The sequence below is a fragment of the Tiliqua scincoides genome, chromosome 2 (genome assembly GCF_035046505.1).
Source record: "Tiliqua scincoides isolate rTilSci1 chromosome 2, rTilSci1.hap2, whole genome shotgun sequence".
NCBI lineage: Eukaryota > Metazoa > Chordata > Lepidosauria > Squamata > Scincidae > Tiliqua > Tiliqua scincoides.
The window spans coordinates 56,006,513-56,023,197 of NC_089822.1; positions in this window are offsets into that span (position 1 = coordinate 56,006,513).

Consider the following 16,685-nt stretch of genomic DNA (forward strand, 5'->3'; position numbering starts at 1 on the left):
GCAAAATCTATTCAGCACATCTATGCAAACTTTGGAGTAGAGGCATCTAGGGGAAGAGCAGCTCATCTGCATATCTCCCAGCAGACTCTGCTGAAGACAGGGGACATCAGAGAAGAGGAGCTCAACATGAGTGACAAGGGGCTTGGACTTCCAGCCACCTCACACTCTTTGCCAGCAAACCATTGGAGATCAAGGAAATAACCTGAGAGAATTGTTGCTTCCTCAACTCAATGTAGGCAGAACGTCTCCAGAGGATACAATGGTTAGGAGGTTTCTAAAGAAGAATAGAGCTGTGCAGGGAGGACTCCACATAGGTGTGAATGACTGTGAATGAGAGAAGAAGGAAAATCAGAAAACATTCTCAACCATTGAACTTCACAGTTGCTTTCAGTGTCTTTCAGATACCTGTACTTCTGAAGATCCTGATGGGGGATAGTAACAGCTGATTGCTGCTAATGCAGGGAAGTCAGTCAGCCCATTAAGGAGTGGACAAGAAAGGTGGTGGTGTTTGGGGATTCCTTGCTAAGAGGTGTGGCAGATGCGGTGTGCCAATCCAAACTGCTTGTTCATGAGCAGTTTTCTCGCAAAGCTGTGCAGATCAAAACCAAGCTCTGTGCAGCTTGAAGCTTGGTTTTCTTGGATGTTTGGTGATGACATATGACTTCCACGCTGGCTTTGCATCATATAATTGGATTCAATAGAACAAAGGGTTAAAAATGCATAAAGTAAGGGGAGGGACCAACAGTGCCAGCACCCAGTTGCTCGGGGCCCTGGGGTAAAATTCTGCACTGGACTCCATGGTTTTCCCTGCCTATCCTGATGGTATGCCTACTATTGCTACTGGTACTAAAGTTGGAGACCTCAGCCCAGCCAGGGGAAGTCCTCTGATTGGCTTGGATCCTTGGCTAGCACCGCACCTAACTGACTCCTGACGCCACGTAAGAGGCAAGAATAAAGGGTGTCACATCTGTGTCACTTTGGCTTCATATACTATTGGGCGAGGTACGATTTAGTTTAAATCTAATTTGCAATTCTCCAAGAGTAGGGGGGGGGGGGAAATATTAAATGTTCTTCTGCCCAACAACATAATGATTTATATTAGTCTACAGTGCATGAATATTTACCAGCTGGTCCATTTCCAATATAAACTTTCTAACTCACTAAATCTAACTGAAAAAAATTTAAATTAGTCATTATGGTGCACATTTTCAACACAGTGGGGGATGAATAAGATGCCCCATTACTGCTAATAGGACTAGGTTTTATTCCCTAAAGTGCAGAGGAGACTTATTTTATCATAGACACTTTAACAATTGATGAATTTCTCATTTGTGCAGCTTTTGAGTTTTACTTTTTGTGGTGTATAAAAGGCTCTCCCTTTCTTCCACTACGGGAGAAAAATCCTTTTGACATTTTCTTTTTTTCCCTGAATACAAACTTGTTAAAAAAAATATTGCTTTTGAAAAGCCAGAGTGACATTCTGTAAGATACTTTCATGTCCAACTATGTAGATAAATTTGCATTCTTTGCACTTACTTTTGTAAGCAATCATGGATTAAACAAAGGAACACATCTCTTCTGGAGAAAACTGAATTTTTCATTCTATTTTTCTTTGCTTTGTATTTATATTAAATTTAGAACTGTAAAAAGAAGTTCGGTGCACAATGATCAAATGGGCACAGAAACATAATTATGAATTTGAAAGTTATGAAGTTGCTCTGAAATATTATTTGAAATCCCAACTACCTGTCTCATTTACACCCTTTTCTATTATCTTTGCATATTATTTGAGCTAGATAACACCTGGAAAGTACCTGATGAACTAGCTTTGGTCACGTTCTATTCAGTACCCTTGGAGAAAAATCCATTTACAGTAAGTACTCTCTCTCTTTCTTCACATAATGCATACCTGGTGCTGTTTAACAACCATGTTTGAAATCTAGCAGCCTAATTACAGCCCACTTCAGCAGTGGTAACACAAGCAAAAAAGAAAAAGAAAAAAAATGAGTCACTGCTGCTAAAATAACACCCTATGCAAGCTACCCAATGCATCATCATCACCACAATCATTTGGGGGAGGCCCTAGAAAAATGTGCAACACAGCCTCCCTTCCACACACACATATCACTATCTCATCACATTCACCTCATGAATCAGGAAGGAAACTTTTCTGTTTTAATTCAGGAATCATGAGTTCTCTGAAATTCGAGTAGGACTACAGTGAAGTTTTTATAGCATACCTGCCCCCTTTGCTATTTCTGTTGAACTTTCAGCCTCTAGAAGAATTCAACAAAACTTGCTGAGTATTTTGTAATGTTTTCATTGGTCCTAATAAAGATCTTCTATTTTTCAATGTCTTTAACATAATGGACAAAACATTTTTTAAAGAGACCAAAAGGAAATTTAAGTTTTATTTTTTCTGGCCTTTTTCATGCAATGTAATGAATGATTTCCCCATTCAATTCCTCTTGCAAATTCACATTCAATAGACAAAATACCTGATTCACTGTTCTTTCTCCTAGAAAGAACTAGACATGTACTAGACATATACATGGGAACTAGACATGTACCCACACCTGTTTTGTACCTATGCATTCTACCCACAGCACTGTCTCCCACTATCTCTGGGGTCAATGTCCCTGATTATTAGGATTTGTCCCTTCCACCAGCTGTCCCTCTCTTTCTGTGCACCAACAACATGTAGTTCTTGCAAAATCATGTCACATAGGGAAGCAAAAATCTTTCTGTCTCAAAATTACAAATCCAAGTTCAACTACTGTACAACTTCCCCTCTTCTAGAAAAAGGCCTGAGGGCCCAATCCTATCCAGTTTTCCAGTGCATGGGCAACCATGCCAATGGGGCGTGCATTGCATCCTATGGTGGGGAGGCAGTCACAGATGCCTCCTTAATGTAAGGGAGTGCTTGTTCCCTTATTTCAGGGCTGCATTGCAGCTGCACTGGTGCTGGAAAGTTGGATAGGACTGGACCCTGAGTCAACAATCACTGTTTAGAATGCTACTTGTTCTTTTCTAACATCACTTTTGACTTGGGGGGGGCACCCTGCTGTCCTGCTCCCAGGCTGCACAGGGGCCAGGATCATCATTGATTAGTACATGTATAATAGCAACTGTTATTTTAGCAACTGTTAATCAGGCACATGCCTGATTTTATCTGATCTTGGAAGCTAAGCAGGGTCAGGCCTGGTTAGTACTTGGATGGGAAACTGCCTGGGAATACCAGGTGCTGTAGGCTTATACCATAGTCTTTTGAGACTGAAGGTTGCCAACCAACCATCTAGACACAGGAAGATAAGTTTCCATGATTATCCTCAGCTATGACCTTCAATTTAGCCTCAATATTTTTCTACTTGCCAATGGGCCTGTAGCCTGGACCCAGCCCCGAGGATCTCTAAGCTTCATTTTACACTCTCTCTCCCCCATTCTCGCATCTTGTATGCAAAGCAATTGAATCAGCAGCATACAGCTCTTACAGTAACCTTCTCCCCCATCCCAGGCAACAATATTACTCAGAACAAAGTTGAGGTAGTACTAGGATCATTTCAGTGTCTTGTTCCATTGGTAAGAAAACTCTGTCCATGGTTTTATTCTACTATCACTACAGAGTGGAGCATAGTATCGAACTGTAAGTCAAAATATGCACTGTTACGAGAGATAATTTTTGAAAGAACTGGGCATCTTTTGGTAGTCCCTAGAATCCCCCACCCACAGTTTATTATTAACAACGACATTATATCATTAAAATATGTCATTTTTCAACAAAAGGTTCACAAAGTGGTTTGCAAAACAAAATAAATGCAAATATGGTTTCCTGTTCCAGAGGCTCACAAAAACAGTTGCTGAAGAGATAACAGCAAACAACCACTAGAAAAGACTCAGCATCAGGGTGAATAGAGATTGTTGCTCCCACTTGCTAAATACAAGAGAACCACCACTTAAAAAGTGCATCACATGGCCCAATTCTATTGGTGCCTAGCCCAACAGAACAAGCATTCCAGTTGTGCTATGTGCTTTCCTGCCGACACAAAATGTGGCATGCTGGAGCATGTGGGCTGGCCACTGCCGCAAGCAGCACGTGGCCAGGTTCATCTGTCATCAGAAACCAGATGCCCACTGGGCCAAGAAAGTTCACATACGGGGTGAGAGAGGTGTTCACATAGGTTCACCTCTCTCCTAAGTTCACATAGGAGAGAGGTGGGGTGGGCAAAATGGGGTGGCAATGGGGGCAGGGAGGAGGGCAGATCAGGACCAGGAAGGGGGTGGGTTCAGCAGTAGCAGCATCCACCAAGTCTAAACCCCCTTTTCAGATTTAATCCACTTTCATGGGTCCATGTAGACTTGCAGCAGTGATATCACTAGCACAGGTCCAAGCAGACCCACCAGGCTGGCAGGGGCTTACTCCAGAGCAGGGGTGTCCAAAGTTTTTGTCAGGAGGGCCACACGGTCTCTCTGACACTGTGTCGGGGGCCGGGCAAAAAAAGAACTAATTTATATTTAAAATTTGAATAAATTTACATAAGTTTATATAAATGAATATATTAAAGATGGAACTTATATGAATTAATGAAGGTCTTGCAGTAGCTCAAGGCCTTTAAAAGGCCTTGCACAAAGAAAGGCTGGCCTTTCCTTTGCTGCTGCTACTGCATCACATATGTGAAACAAGAAGCAGTGGAGGGAACCCTCATCCCACAGCTCACGTGAGACGTCAAACAGTTGCCCTCACACTGAGAGCAGTTGTGTCGGGCCAGTGTGGGCTCCAACAAATCTCTGGAGGGCCAGAGGCTCATTGGAGACTGGGGGCTCCCTGAGGGCCGCATTGAGAGGCCTCAAGGGCCGCAAGTGGTCCCAGGGCCGGGATTTGGGCACCCCTGCTCCAGAGCAAGGGAACAAAGTTCCTTTGAACTAAGGAGGCTTCTAGGGACCAAAACTTCCCTGTGAGATGCAGCGGACACCATGTTGGCACTGCTGCACCACCACATGGTGGATTGGGCTGCCTGGCAAATAAGCAGGTGTAAGTTCACTTCCTGTCATGTTTCTTAGAAAATATTTCTGTGTACTATCCCTTTTTCTGCTATTGTGAAGATACATCAGAACCAGGCAATTTCTGGGTGGAATCTGAGTAATCCAATAAATCTGATGAACATTGATGTGGGACCTGAGAAGCCTGGATTCCAACCCTTATTCTCAATCACTACCAGTATTTGTCAAATAACTGTTTTATTGTAGAGGTTATAGCCATGTTGGAAAATTGTTTCATGGCATGATGAATGGTGCAAAAATGCTAAGTAATGGGTATGTTGAACACTTGAATTCTAGTAGACGAGAGTCCTGGCCATAGTTAAATAGTATCCATCTGCTTCAAAGGGGGGAACTAAAAGCCAGTTTATTTCCTAATCTTCAAGTTTCTCTTTGCATGTGAATCTTTAGAATTGAAGATCATACTAGTAAAGAAGCTATGAATTTGTGTTTAGTAATTCCCCTGAAGAACGTAGTGGGAAAGGGAAGGATCAAGAGTAGGAACATGGAATAAGCCGCATTTGATTCGATGGGGGGAGGGGGGCAAATTGGTACCAGTGACATAACGCAACGTGATGTGGGTTTCAAACAGCACAAGCCTATTGTGTGTGACAACCTCATTGGAGGAAGCGGAACCTGTTACTATGACAGCATGCTTTGACTATAACATTCATAGAAGATAAATCATTTCAATTTAGTCTGTCCAGTTGCTTTATTATTAAAGCTGACAAGGTAGCAAGAGCAAGCATCGCTAGAGAAATCACTGCAATATACATCTGTCACATCATAATACAGTCGGATCAGAGATCATCCAGGAGTGTCATAATTGTAATTTCAGAAAACCTAGTCGTGTTTACATGATAACATCCACCTGTATCTCCAGAGCTTGTATTTCCAATTTGCTTCCTGTTTGCAAAACCAAGTCCTGCCTGTGGTTAAATATGGTGTAAATAAGTTAAGCCTAGCTGTGAACAATCAGCATGAAATGCAGAAGTGCAAGGGAAACCAACATGGCAGGGATTGCGAATCTCTGCATTTGACAAGTACATGTGTGGTCTGTGAAGCGTTGCCAACTAGCAGATCATAAAGTAAAGCCTTTGGACATATCAAAAATACCCGTAGCAGCAGCAATGCCAAGGTGGTCCAAAGGATGTCATGGACTCAATATATGGCCAAGTCATTTTCAGTTCCTTGTTTGTAGAATGGAAATAACAATCATGCTCCCTACAGGGGAGTTGATATGGGGGGAGGCACTTTTAAAGAGCTACTTATTTTATTTTATTTGATAAATTTACATCCTTCTTTTCCCAAATGCCCACAGCGGCTTACAAAGCTCCATAATGATATGATACTTTGTACTTTATCATAACAGGTAAGAAGAAGAAAAAACACCAAACAAAGCATTAATTTTAACATTAAACACTAAAACATAAAACAAAAAACAAGACCTAACATATTGTTTAGCCATTGGGGAAACAAATAAGTTCAAGAAGGCAGTCAAGTCACAGCAGTATTTCAGAGGCATAGAGGGCAACTCAACAATCTACTCAACAATCAAATGCCAGATGAAACAGGTATTTTGAGCCCTCATCGAAAAGTAATAAGGGAGGTAGTAGTAGTTAGGTTAGTGGTGATAGCAGCTTACCACCTTGAAATGCAGTAAACCTGCTGAGATATTTGAAGGGCATGGGAAAAACCACAGTGGATCTAAAGGTATGCATAGGGAATATAACATTTAAAAGCCCCTTCATGCATTCACAGTCCCCTCATTTGTATAATGGCTGCCTGTCTATACTGCAAGCCCATAGCAATGTTTGATCTTGGCATGCAAAAGCTTCACTCACTACATATGTGGAAAGAAGCCTTTAAACAATATGCATCCTGTATGTAGCTTCAGCATGACAGGACATCTGTTAAGGGGTAGACATTTCATGAAGTTTTTGGCCCACTGACCAAGGTGAGTTGGTGTGGGAGGTAGGAGGGCAGGGAAAGGTGGAACAGGGTCATGGGAAGTACTGATTGGCAGCAACACCCAAACCCAAACACCCTTCCTGGACTTGATCCCATGGCACAGGTTCACACAGACCTGCACCAGCAATTGTGCTAGTGCGGGTCTGAGTAGATCCCTCCGCACCATAGAGGCCCCCAGTGCAGGATGCAGCGCAAGCCATTTTGGCACACCTACAACAGGGGGGAATCTAGGACTGGGCTGTTAGAAACATTTCTTCCACTGCCAACCATCTTCATCAGAGCAATGCATTCAAAATATTGAGTCAGACAGTATGGCTTCTTTAGCTCACGTCAAGCCAATCAACACTACTGGCAAACATATGAAATTATTTCAGTTACCCTGACAATTTCCAAGAGTGTGAAGTTGTATTTACTGTGTGCAAGTCCTATAACATAACTCTGAGGTCATGGAAGCTTATGTGACACCCTCACCAGCAAGGAGAAGCAAGGTTAATAGAGTCCAAATGTCTGAGGAGCAAGATGTTTTCACTGTGGCAAAACCTCACCCTTGCTGTGTTAGTTTTAGGCTCTCCTAAAACATGTCATGATACATACAGACCATCAGTATGTGTTTTGCTTTTGCTTTTACAGTCAGGCTTTCTGTGTAAAGGTGATGTGTGATGATTGGACATTAGCAAAAAATCCTTGCTTAATTCACTGTGGAAAGGCAGCAATAGCAAAGGCATTTGAAAAATAAATTCCAAAAAGTAGTGATAGCAGTACAGCTTCAAAATAAAACAATTCAATTCTTACGTAAATCTGCCAATATCTAAGTAAAGGATGCACTTTAAGGAAATGATTGATGTTATTTTAAAAACACTTTCTGGCTTTGTTAATGTATTCAAATTAGAAAAGAAATTGAATTCATTACAATGTCACATTGTTGACTTATGCATTTCATGTCTGTATGTTAAAACAGAGTAGGAGTAAACATATGGTAAGTTTTGCCTGAATTACAGGAATAGATAAATAGACCCTAGATCTTGCTTTCCCTTTTGCAAATTTTCAGAGAAGTATCTCTATGTCCTCTCCAATCTCATGTGTAATGGGACTGCAGTGAAATTTCCTGTTTCTATGATAGATAATGCTTTTGTAGACTGACACTGGGCTAGTTCTGACAATACGAAACTAGCTCCACACAGAAGACACATCCTGGTCCCTAACATCTGGGTGAATCAAGCCACTTCCCTTAATCACATAGGGGTAATTAATTTAAATCACTCCTCTATACATGCCAAAATAGATTTATCAGCCTGTATAGAGGTGTTCTCAAGGGCGCACATCCTTTATTGTGTGGGGTCGAATCATGGCCCAGTTCTCTGCAGGATTGGGCTTGTACTATGGACTGCTCTGCAACAGCGGAAGACACTTCTGCTGTTGCAAAACAACTGCCAGTGAAGCGCGGAAAGCTCCATTAGTGACCATTTTGGGAGTGCTGCCACAAGAGCTGCATAAAGAAAGCTGTATAGGCACCATAAAAGCTGCATATAGAAGGGAACAAATGTCCCCTTACCCTGAGGAGACATTCAGCAGCTAAAAATCCCTACGGGATATAGCAGTGGCCATGCCGACACGGCTACATCACCACGCAGGGATTTAGATAGGATTGGGCTGCTAGAGTTCACCTTTTTCTATTTGCAGTATATCATGCCATATAAAATTTTGAACAATTTAGCAGATTTCAGATAAGCTAAACTGTTAGCTAATTGTACTTTCAGTTTCAGGTGATCAGGTCAGGTCAATAAATATCCACTGAGAGGCAATCCCATAGACTGTATCTATGACTCTGAGCTATATCTGTTGAGATAAACATATAGCCAGTTCCCGATGGCAAAAGCCATTTTTCAGAAAAGGGGAAAGACAATCACCATCTAATTGCCATCTTCCTGTATATTCACAGGAATGTAGCCATCAGGTAGAGATATTTCAGGGATAGGATATTCTGATTCAGCTCAGCTGAAAACAAGCTACATTGCATGCCTGTCCTATCCTATAGTTTTCTGATTTCATGGAAGTCGGTGCCATGTAGACCATTTTGACATCATATTGACATATCCCAAGTTTGAAGTGGTCCCAGTTGGCTGCCAATGAACAAAGGGTCTTTAGATTACAGGCCGAGTCTCATTACTTCTGAGGGTTCCGTTCCCAGAACTCACATGAATGGCAAAAATCACACTATAGCAAATCAATTTAAAAAACCTAAGTCTCTTTGCTCAGGTGATTTAAAAACAGCCTTGTTGACCTTTGTAATGTTAAGATAGAGCCATCAAGACAACAATCCAACAATCAGTCTCTCTCCAGGCCCTTAGAAAGGATTATCTTTCTTTCACTGTTCAGGGGGAAGGGAGGGGGTCATGTTCAGGGGGAAGGAAAGGGGTAGCTTGGAGAGAGAATGATTGATGGTCAGCTGGCTGCCTAACTGTTGTATTAGCTGCATTAGCTGTTGTACAACTCTAACTATTGTAAAGGACTATTTTCCTTTAATTTAAAGGGCCTTTCTCAAAGGGCCTGTTGAGAAAAACATTTTAAAGGGATGCATTTTTCCCCTTCTCCAGGGATCAGCACATTCCTTCTCATTTGCAGTGGCCATTTGTGTTGAGTCAAAGCCGTGTATAACAAGGTTGGACCTTGTAATGCCCATGGCAGGCAGAGACCCCGCCCCTTGGTGAGCAACCGAGCGTGGGGGGCTTACCCTGTCGACGAAGGGCAGCCATTGCTGGAGAGAAGAACGGGCGACAGACACAGCCGTTTTGCACAGGTGGTTTACTTGAGTCAGCCGTTTGACATTCATGGGCCCTGTTACGTCATAGGCCCTTTTTGGCTTACATAGACACGTGCCGTTGGCGCACGATAGGATCATTCCCCAACCCTTCCTGACCCCTTAAGGTTCCAGGCAGAGCTCTCCGGCTGGTGCCTGTTGCCCAGGGATATGGGTTCCCGGGAGCTGCAGTACTGGTGTCCGGGGTCAGCCCAGATGTCCTCAGGAGGGCCCCAGGTACCTCAGTGTTTGCACCTCGATCAGCTAGCTACTGTTGGGGAGAGTTAGCTGTGAGTCCTCAGGTCTGTAACCTCACCTCTCCTGAGGTCACCCTAGGGGCCTGGGTGGGTCCCGGATCTGGGAGCTCCCAGTCCCAGCTCACTCTCTCAAGGGCTGAGGCAGTCAAAATCCCTTTCAGGTCCAGGATCATCCGAATAAGGCCGGAGTTGCTACCCCCTCTGGCCTTCCCTCCAGCACTGCTGCTGCCTGGAGAGGAGCAACCTCTCCCCAGGCTGCCTAGGCCCCTTATGAAGCCAGCGTCTGGCTTGGCCAGCCCCACCCTTTCCAGCCACGTGGCTGTTTGCTACTCCCAGGAGGCCCTGGGCCCTACTCGCAGGGAGATGTCCTGCCTGGGGGCCCGGTCCTGACAGTACTTGTGACTTACCCCCAAGGAGGCCCCTACCCATGAGGAGACCCCTGCTCCTGAGGAACTCCTGGCCACCGGGGCTGGGCCCAGGTGACAGACCTGTACATTCAAATGTGCATATTGGGCAGCATGGAAACTATAGTCTGGCCCACTATATGGCTTCTTGAGGGTCTCTCCTTTTGTTTCCCCTATTTCAAAAGGAAAAAGACACAGATAAGTGTCACATATCAAGCACAAAGGAAGTATGGACATGTTTCTGAGGCTACCTGCTTGTCCAGTCTTGGATACTGGGTCTTCTGATGGCCTTTGAAATTTTAATCCAGAATGAAAGACAACTGGAGGCAATGAGGATTACTTAAGTAAACATGCGTTCTCTAAAGTCTGTTTTTAATTTGTTATCAATTTGTTATTATAGACTTGTTTCTTATGTAGCTTAATATAAACATCTCATTCCAATTTTATTTGACTTCATAACAGAAATTATGAAAACCATTAATCCTGTTACTTTAAACACATGCATGTATGCTTTCGACATGTGTCTTTGATAAGATGCATTTTCATTGTTTGATATGCCATCCAGTCTGACAAATTGTTGGATTGCAATTCTGAGTGGTTTCAAGTGATGAAGTTCAAAAATGCAGAACAAATCTAGGCTAACCTCCTGACATTTAGACATGGAGAAGTCTTATTTCCTTATATGTAACTTCAGTTCAGAAACCAGTAATAATATTTTATGTTCTTTTGGCAGAACAGTATGTTTTTACCACATTTTTAATTAGATTTATCTGTGCTAGGCTGAGAGTAAAATGAAGGATACTGAAATCTGTCAATAAAATGAAAATAGTTGGTGTTTCTGAGAAGTGGAATCAGTATGTTTCTGGTTTCTGTGCTCAATTGCTAAGGTGCCCACCACAAAAGACAAGAGATCATGTGATTTTGAGGTAAAATGGGCCACATTTATTGATCTATAACAATTGATTAATTTAAAAATGTAATGGGTCCAATCTACACAAACTCCCTTAAGTGCAAGTACCTACCCTGGAATAGACAGCTAACCTATCCAGACTCCCTTGAGTGAAAACACCCTGGCCACAACCTGAGGTCATTTCTCAGCAACCTCAGCTTTTCAAGGGGAGTCAAGGAAGCAGAATAGCTCTGCCTACTCCAAGCCAAACAGCTTTTAGCAATGGCAATTCAATTTAGCAATGACACATGGCAATTCAAGCCCAAGGGCTACCAGGCTCTATCCCTAAGCCAGACCAGTGGCACTCCTTGCCACTGTGTCACCTGAGGGCACCACTCCAGGGGTGCCCCCCCACCTCAAGTTGCATGCAGCCTTCCCAGCCCTCCGAAGGCCTTCTAAGGCTGTCCAGTTTTTCTTCCGTCACTTCCAGTTTTCGACCAAAAAGTGTCAATTTTCAAACCTTCAGAAGGTTTTAGAAGGCCTTAGAAACTGCACCCAGTTTCCCCAGTCCTCATAACGCCTCGGGGAGGCACTCAGGGGGTGGCCCTCAGATTAGCGTGCCGATACTATCGGCAGCTGACTGAATGCTGCATGGGGGCACTACAGGGGGAATGGATGGGGGCATGGCACTGCCACCCAAGTCTGGTGCCTGGGGCATTTGTCCTCTTTACCCTTCGCATTTGTACCCTCAGGTACACCACTGAGCCAGGCAGCCTCTTGAGTCAGGTTCTGGTTCTCTCTATGATTCTCACTTATTTAAAAGGTAGACACCATATCCCTATTCCCTATCTCACACTATACCTGCCAGTTGTAGCATCAGCCTGAGGTAGGCAAAAAAAATTTAACCCAAAGACCAATCAAACAATGAGCAATTACACATGAAAAGTGTAGATGTGTGCTGACCTCCAGGCTGATAAAACAGATATGATCAAGTTTTGAGGCTATAATAGAGAGTATTACATTGTTCTTGGGATCGGATCTCTACCATCAGACCACTCCACAGCATTGATCTTCATCAGTAGTCAATCTGCAGGAACTGGAATTAAAGCTGGAATACCATACGGCATTGCAGGCTCAATCCTAACGAGTGCCAGCTTTCCATCAGCATGCACTGTCATGAACATGCCATAAGGTGCATTTGCAGGCCCTAAAAACAGTGGAGCACTGGTGCTAGGCCAGCGCTGGGTTAGTGCCGTTGGAGTACAAGCACTCTGCTGCTCAGTGATCATGTGGACCTCAGGGCAACAGAGAGGTAAGTGGGGGGAGGCAGGGAGGAGGCATTGGGGGGGTGGGCAGGGAGAGGACAGAGAGGAGGTGTGCTAGGGGAGGGAGTGGGAAGAGAGGGAGGCAGGACAGGTGGAGCTTTGCTTGGGTCATCATTGCCTTGGGTCCTTGCAGAATCGAGTAGCCCCATTGAGGGGCTACTTGCTTTACCCAAGGGAAGGGGACAAAAGTCCCCTGCTGCCGCTGCCTGGGACACACTGGATACAGTAGCAGCCATTTTCAGAGCTGCTGCAGCCCCGTCTGCTGGGCAGCTCAAGATTGGGCTATGCATCTCCTACAACAGAGGGAAGAGTCTTGACATGATCATATAGAAGGAGGAGGTTCTTTTGGTATTGTGGTCCTAAGTCATGTAATGGGTAATAATTAGCAATCAGCAATTTGAATTGCACCTGGAAACAGATCAGAAACCACTGCAATGCACTGCCCCAAAACTGAACCCAGCTAGCTGCTGCTGTCTGTACTAACTGCAGTTTCCAGATGGCTTTTGCCCCACCAACAGAAAACATATTATAGTAATACTAATACCATCTCAGAGTGTGATCATGGCCAGGCCTGTCTTCCCCAGAAATGGGCATGAGTGGCACATCATCTGAAGCTGGGCAAACTCATTCCTAGCCAGCATCACCACTGAGAATCTTGTTGCAGATCCATATCAAATCTACACCAATTTCCCACAAGCTTATTGTAATCCCGCTTCCTGAGAGAGTTATACAAACATCCTGGACCACTGCAAGACCAGACACAAGGTGTAAAGTGATAAAGGAATGTAATTTTCACACTAGAAAATTGCCGTACTTCCCCTAGAGAGACATCACTGTATTTATGAATGATGTGGTAGAAAGCAGAAAGAACTGAGCTAGCCCTTAATATCCTTCCAATCGTTGGCTATTAATACCAGCAAGACTACTCCCTCTCCCTCCAGAATTGCTCCCTCATTTCATGACCATTTTTTGCATTTTGCTTTTGATTGCACTTATGCAGAACTGTCGCAATGTTTTAAAAAAATAAAACAGAAGAACCAACCCTCCCCCAAATCAGGATTGTACCTAGTGGTGCACCGATCACCCCCTCTCCCATGACAAAGCTAATTGAAAATTAATTTAAGTAACATTAAAATGCTCTGCAGCTTCACTACAGTAGAGACTCCAAAATTTGCCTGAGTATTTCACGGAATACATAGAGCTGCCTTATCCTGATTCTAATCATCTAGCTCACTACTGTCTACACCTTTACTCCAAAGGGAGGGAACCGCTGAGAGTTTGCGGTGCTATACGGGTGGGGGTGTGGATGGTGACTCAATCGAAAGGTGGAAAAGGCACTTCCAGATTTGTGTTGCTGCTAAGTAAACAATGGGGGTTAAGTACACAATGCTAAGTAAACAATGGGGGCACTTTCCCAGCGGTGGCAGTAGTGAGAACCCGTGTTTTGTGGCATCTCCAGCCTGCCTTGTCATGCCCAGGTATTAAACCTAGAACCTTCTACAGCTGTTCTACTGCTGATCTATGGCCCCATCTCCAAAATTAGTGGAACTCTAATGCTGCACATCTATACATGCTTTCAATGAAATAAACCCCACTTACTCCTAGGTAAATTTGTATAGGATTACAACCTAAGACTGAAGTCCTACTTTCCTGGGAGTATGCCCCACTGAACACACTGGGAGTTACTTCTGACTTCATATGCATAGGATTGCTCTGTGAGCTGGGGTCCTCTTTCCCCTGGAAACACAGTTATTTTGCTCACAAACCCATACGAGGATAGACAGATTCCACCATTGGTGCTGGATGAAGGGCTAGCACATATGCCCCTTTAAAAGGCCTCTGTGGGATTTTTTAACATCTGGAAAAGGTCTAGGAAAACATTTTTCTCACTTCTCAATAATAATTCATTTCCCAAACCCTATTCCATTTCAACAGATTTTAGTTCTTCCAGAGATGAAGTCGTTTTCCAATTCAGTTATCCAGACTACAGAAAAAAAGGCAAGCCTTTTCCACTGGGGGAGGTTTACAACAGCTGAGTTTCATAATTGTAGGAAAGAGTTTCAGAGCAGCAACTAAGAGGACGCTGATTTAAGCCGACAAAAAGCATACCACTAATCTGCAAAAGAAAACAAAGTACATATTCCTTCCTCCTCAGTTTTCACTTGTCCATTTTTGAAGTCTCATTCACATGCTGGCGGCCATGCATGAACACATCAAATCAGAGACAAAATACTCACATTCCTCCAAGAGGTTTACAATTGCCAGCATGAAGCCAGAACAGCTGTGCTGGCACAGAGACTCTCTTTTCAGCCTTTGAAAAAGTCAGAATGCTACAATGGACCGCTGGCACCTTCAACAGTTTAAAAAAGAACAGCTCACTCCAATCAAACGCATGCTTTTTCCCCATGCTGAAATGTTTATTGATTTAAAAAAATAGCAGCAAGAAGAAGGGGGAAAAAATCAACCACATCCATATTTCATTTTAAATTGTGGCATTTGCTTCCTGCAGAACTCTGCTGGACTTCAGCAAACAGCTGGGTGTTAAAGGCACAATTCACAGAGTTTGAGTGACACTTATTTTTCCCTGCGGAGCCAAGTGTGAGACATTTTGAAGAGGAGAATTTATGCAACTGAATAGGTATTGAAGGTTAAGGCAAGGACAGGTTCATTTGTTTTTCTCTAAGACAGTAACCCCTGGTGAATGGTGAATATCTTACCAAGTCAGAAAGGAGTTCATATTATAGCCAGATTCAAGACTCTCAAAAAAGCTCCACTCAGCCAATATTGACTTCATTTGACATGTTCAGTTTCATTTCTTTTACTGCCCATCTTGGATCAAAGAAAATGCAGGGCATAGTATAGCCTCAAACTAGTGTAATAGTCACTCTGCCTCCCCATGAAACTGCATACAAAGTTCTCTACCACCACTCTGTCCTTTCTGCATTAGTGAGTGTTAGTAAGGTGTTAGAATGAGAGCTCTCATTTCCATGTATCAGAGCTGATACTAGAACTCCAATTCAGTTGTGGGAGTGTCATCAAGTTGGCCACAAAAACCAAGTTGGTTTTTGGTTGGTTACTGATTAGTTGGGTGACCTGTATTGTCGAATGAATGAATGAATGAATGAATGAATAAATAAATAAATAAATAAATAAATAAAAGTTGATGGGGTTACACCAACCCTAGTGACACCACTGCATTTAGGCTGTGTGTACGATACTGTAGTTCATTCTGCATGGTCTGGTATGGGAGGAGGTCCATCATGGAGGAGATGCAATGAGCTCTTGCACTGGGTGACAAAAGCCCAAGTGAACATAAGAACATAAGAACATAAGAACAGCCCCACTGGATCAGGCCATAGGCCCATCTAGTCCAGCTTCCTGTATCTCACAGCGGCCCACCAAATGCCCCAGGGAGCACACCAGATAACAAGAGACCTCATCCTGGTGCCCTCCCAGAGACCTCATCCTGGTGATGTCTCTGTGTGCTAGAATCCTATGTAGTGGCTAATAGAAGGGTTCAGTGGGGAATAAAGAGGGAGACAAAGGTGGAAAGTATAGCAAACTCTTTTTATGGTGGAGAGTAATCAATAACGGAAGGAGAATCAAAATAAAGCAATGCAACGTGTAAAAGCAGTTGCCATAGAGTGAAGAGGAGAAAATGAGAAATCGTTAAAATGAAAAGGGGGCATGAAATACCACAGGCACTATAGGAAAAAATGTATGTGGGTTTCTCAAACAGCAAGGGTTAGGAAAGTGGGGTTTTTTGAGTCTGGGAAGGAGGAAGAAAGGAGGAAAGCTGGAAGATTGGAGGTAAAAAAAGAAGACTTGTGGAAAATAAACCAGAATCACACACACACCACAATTCACTCACACAAAGGAAGAACATCACAAGCACCAAGCATTTCATCAATTTCACTGCACACAAGACAATAAAAGATAGTAGCATATTTGTGGGTCTAGTGAACAGCGATTTTCAATTTTTTTCATCTCACGGCACACTGACAAGGT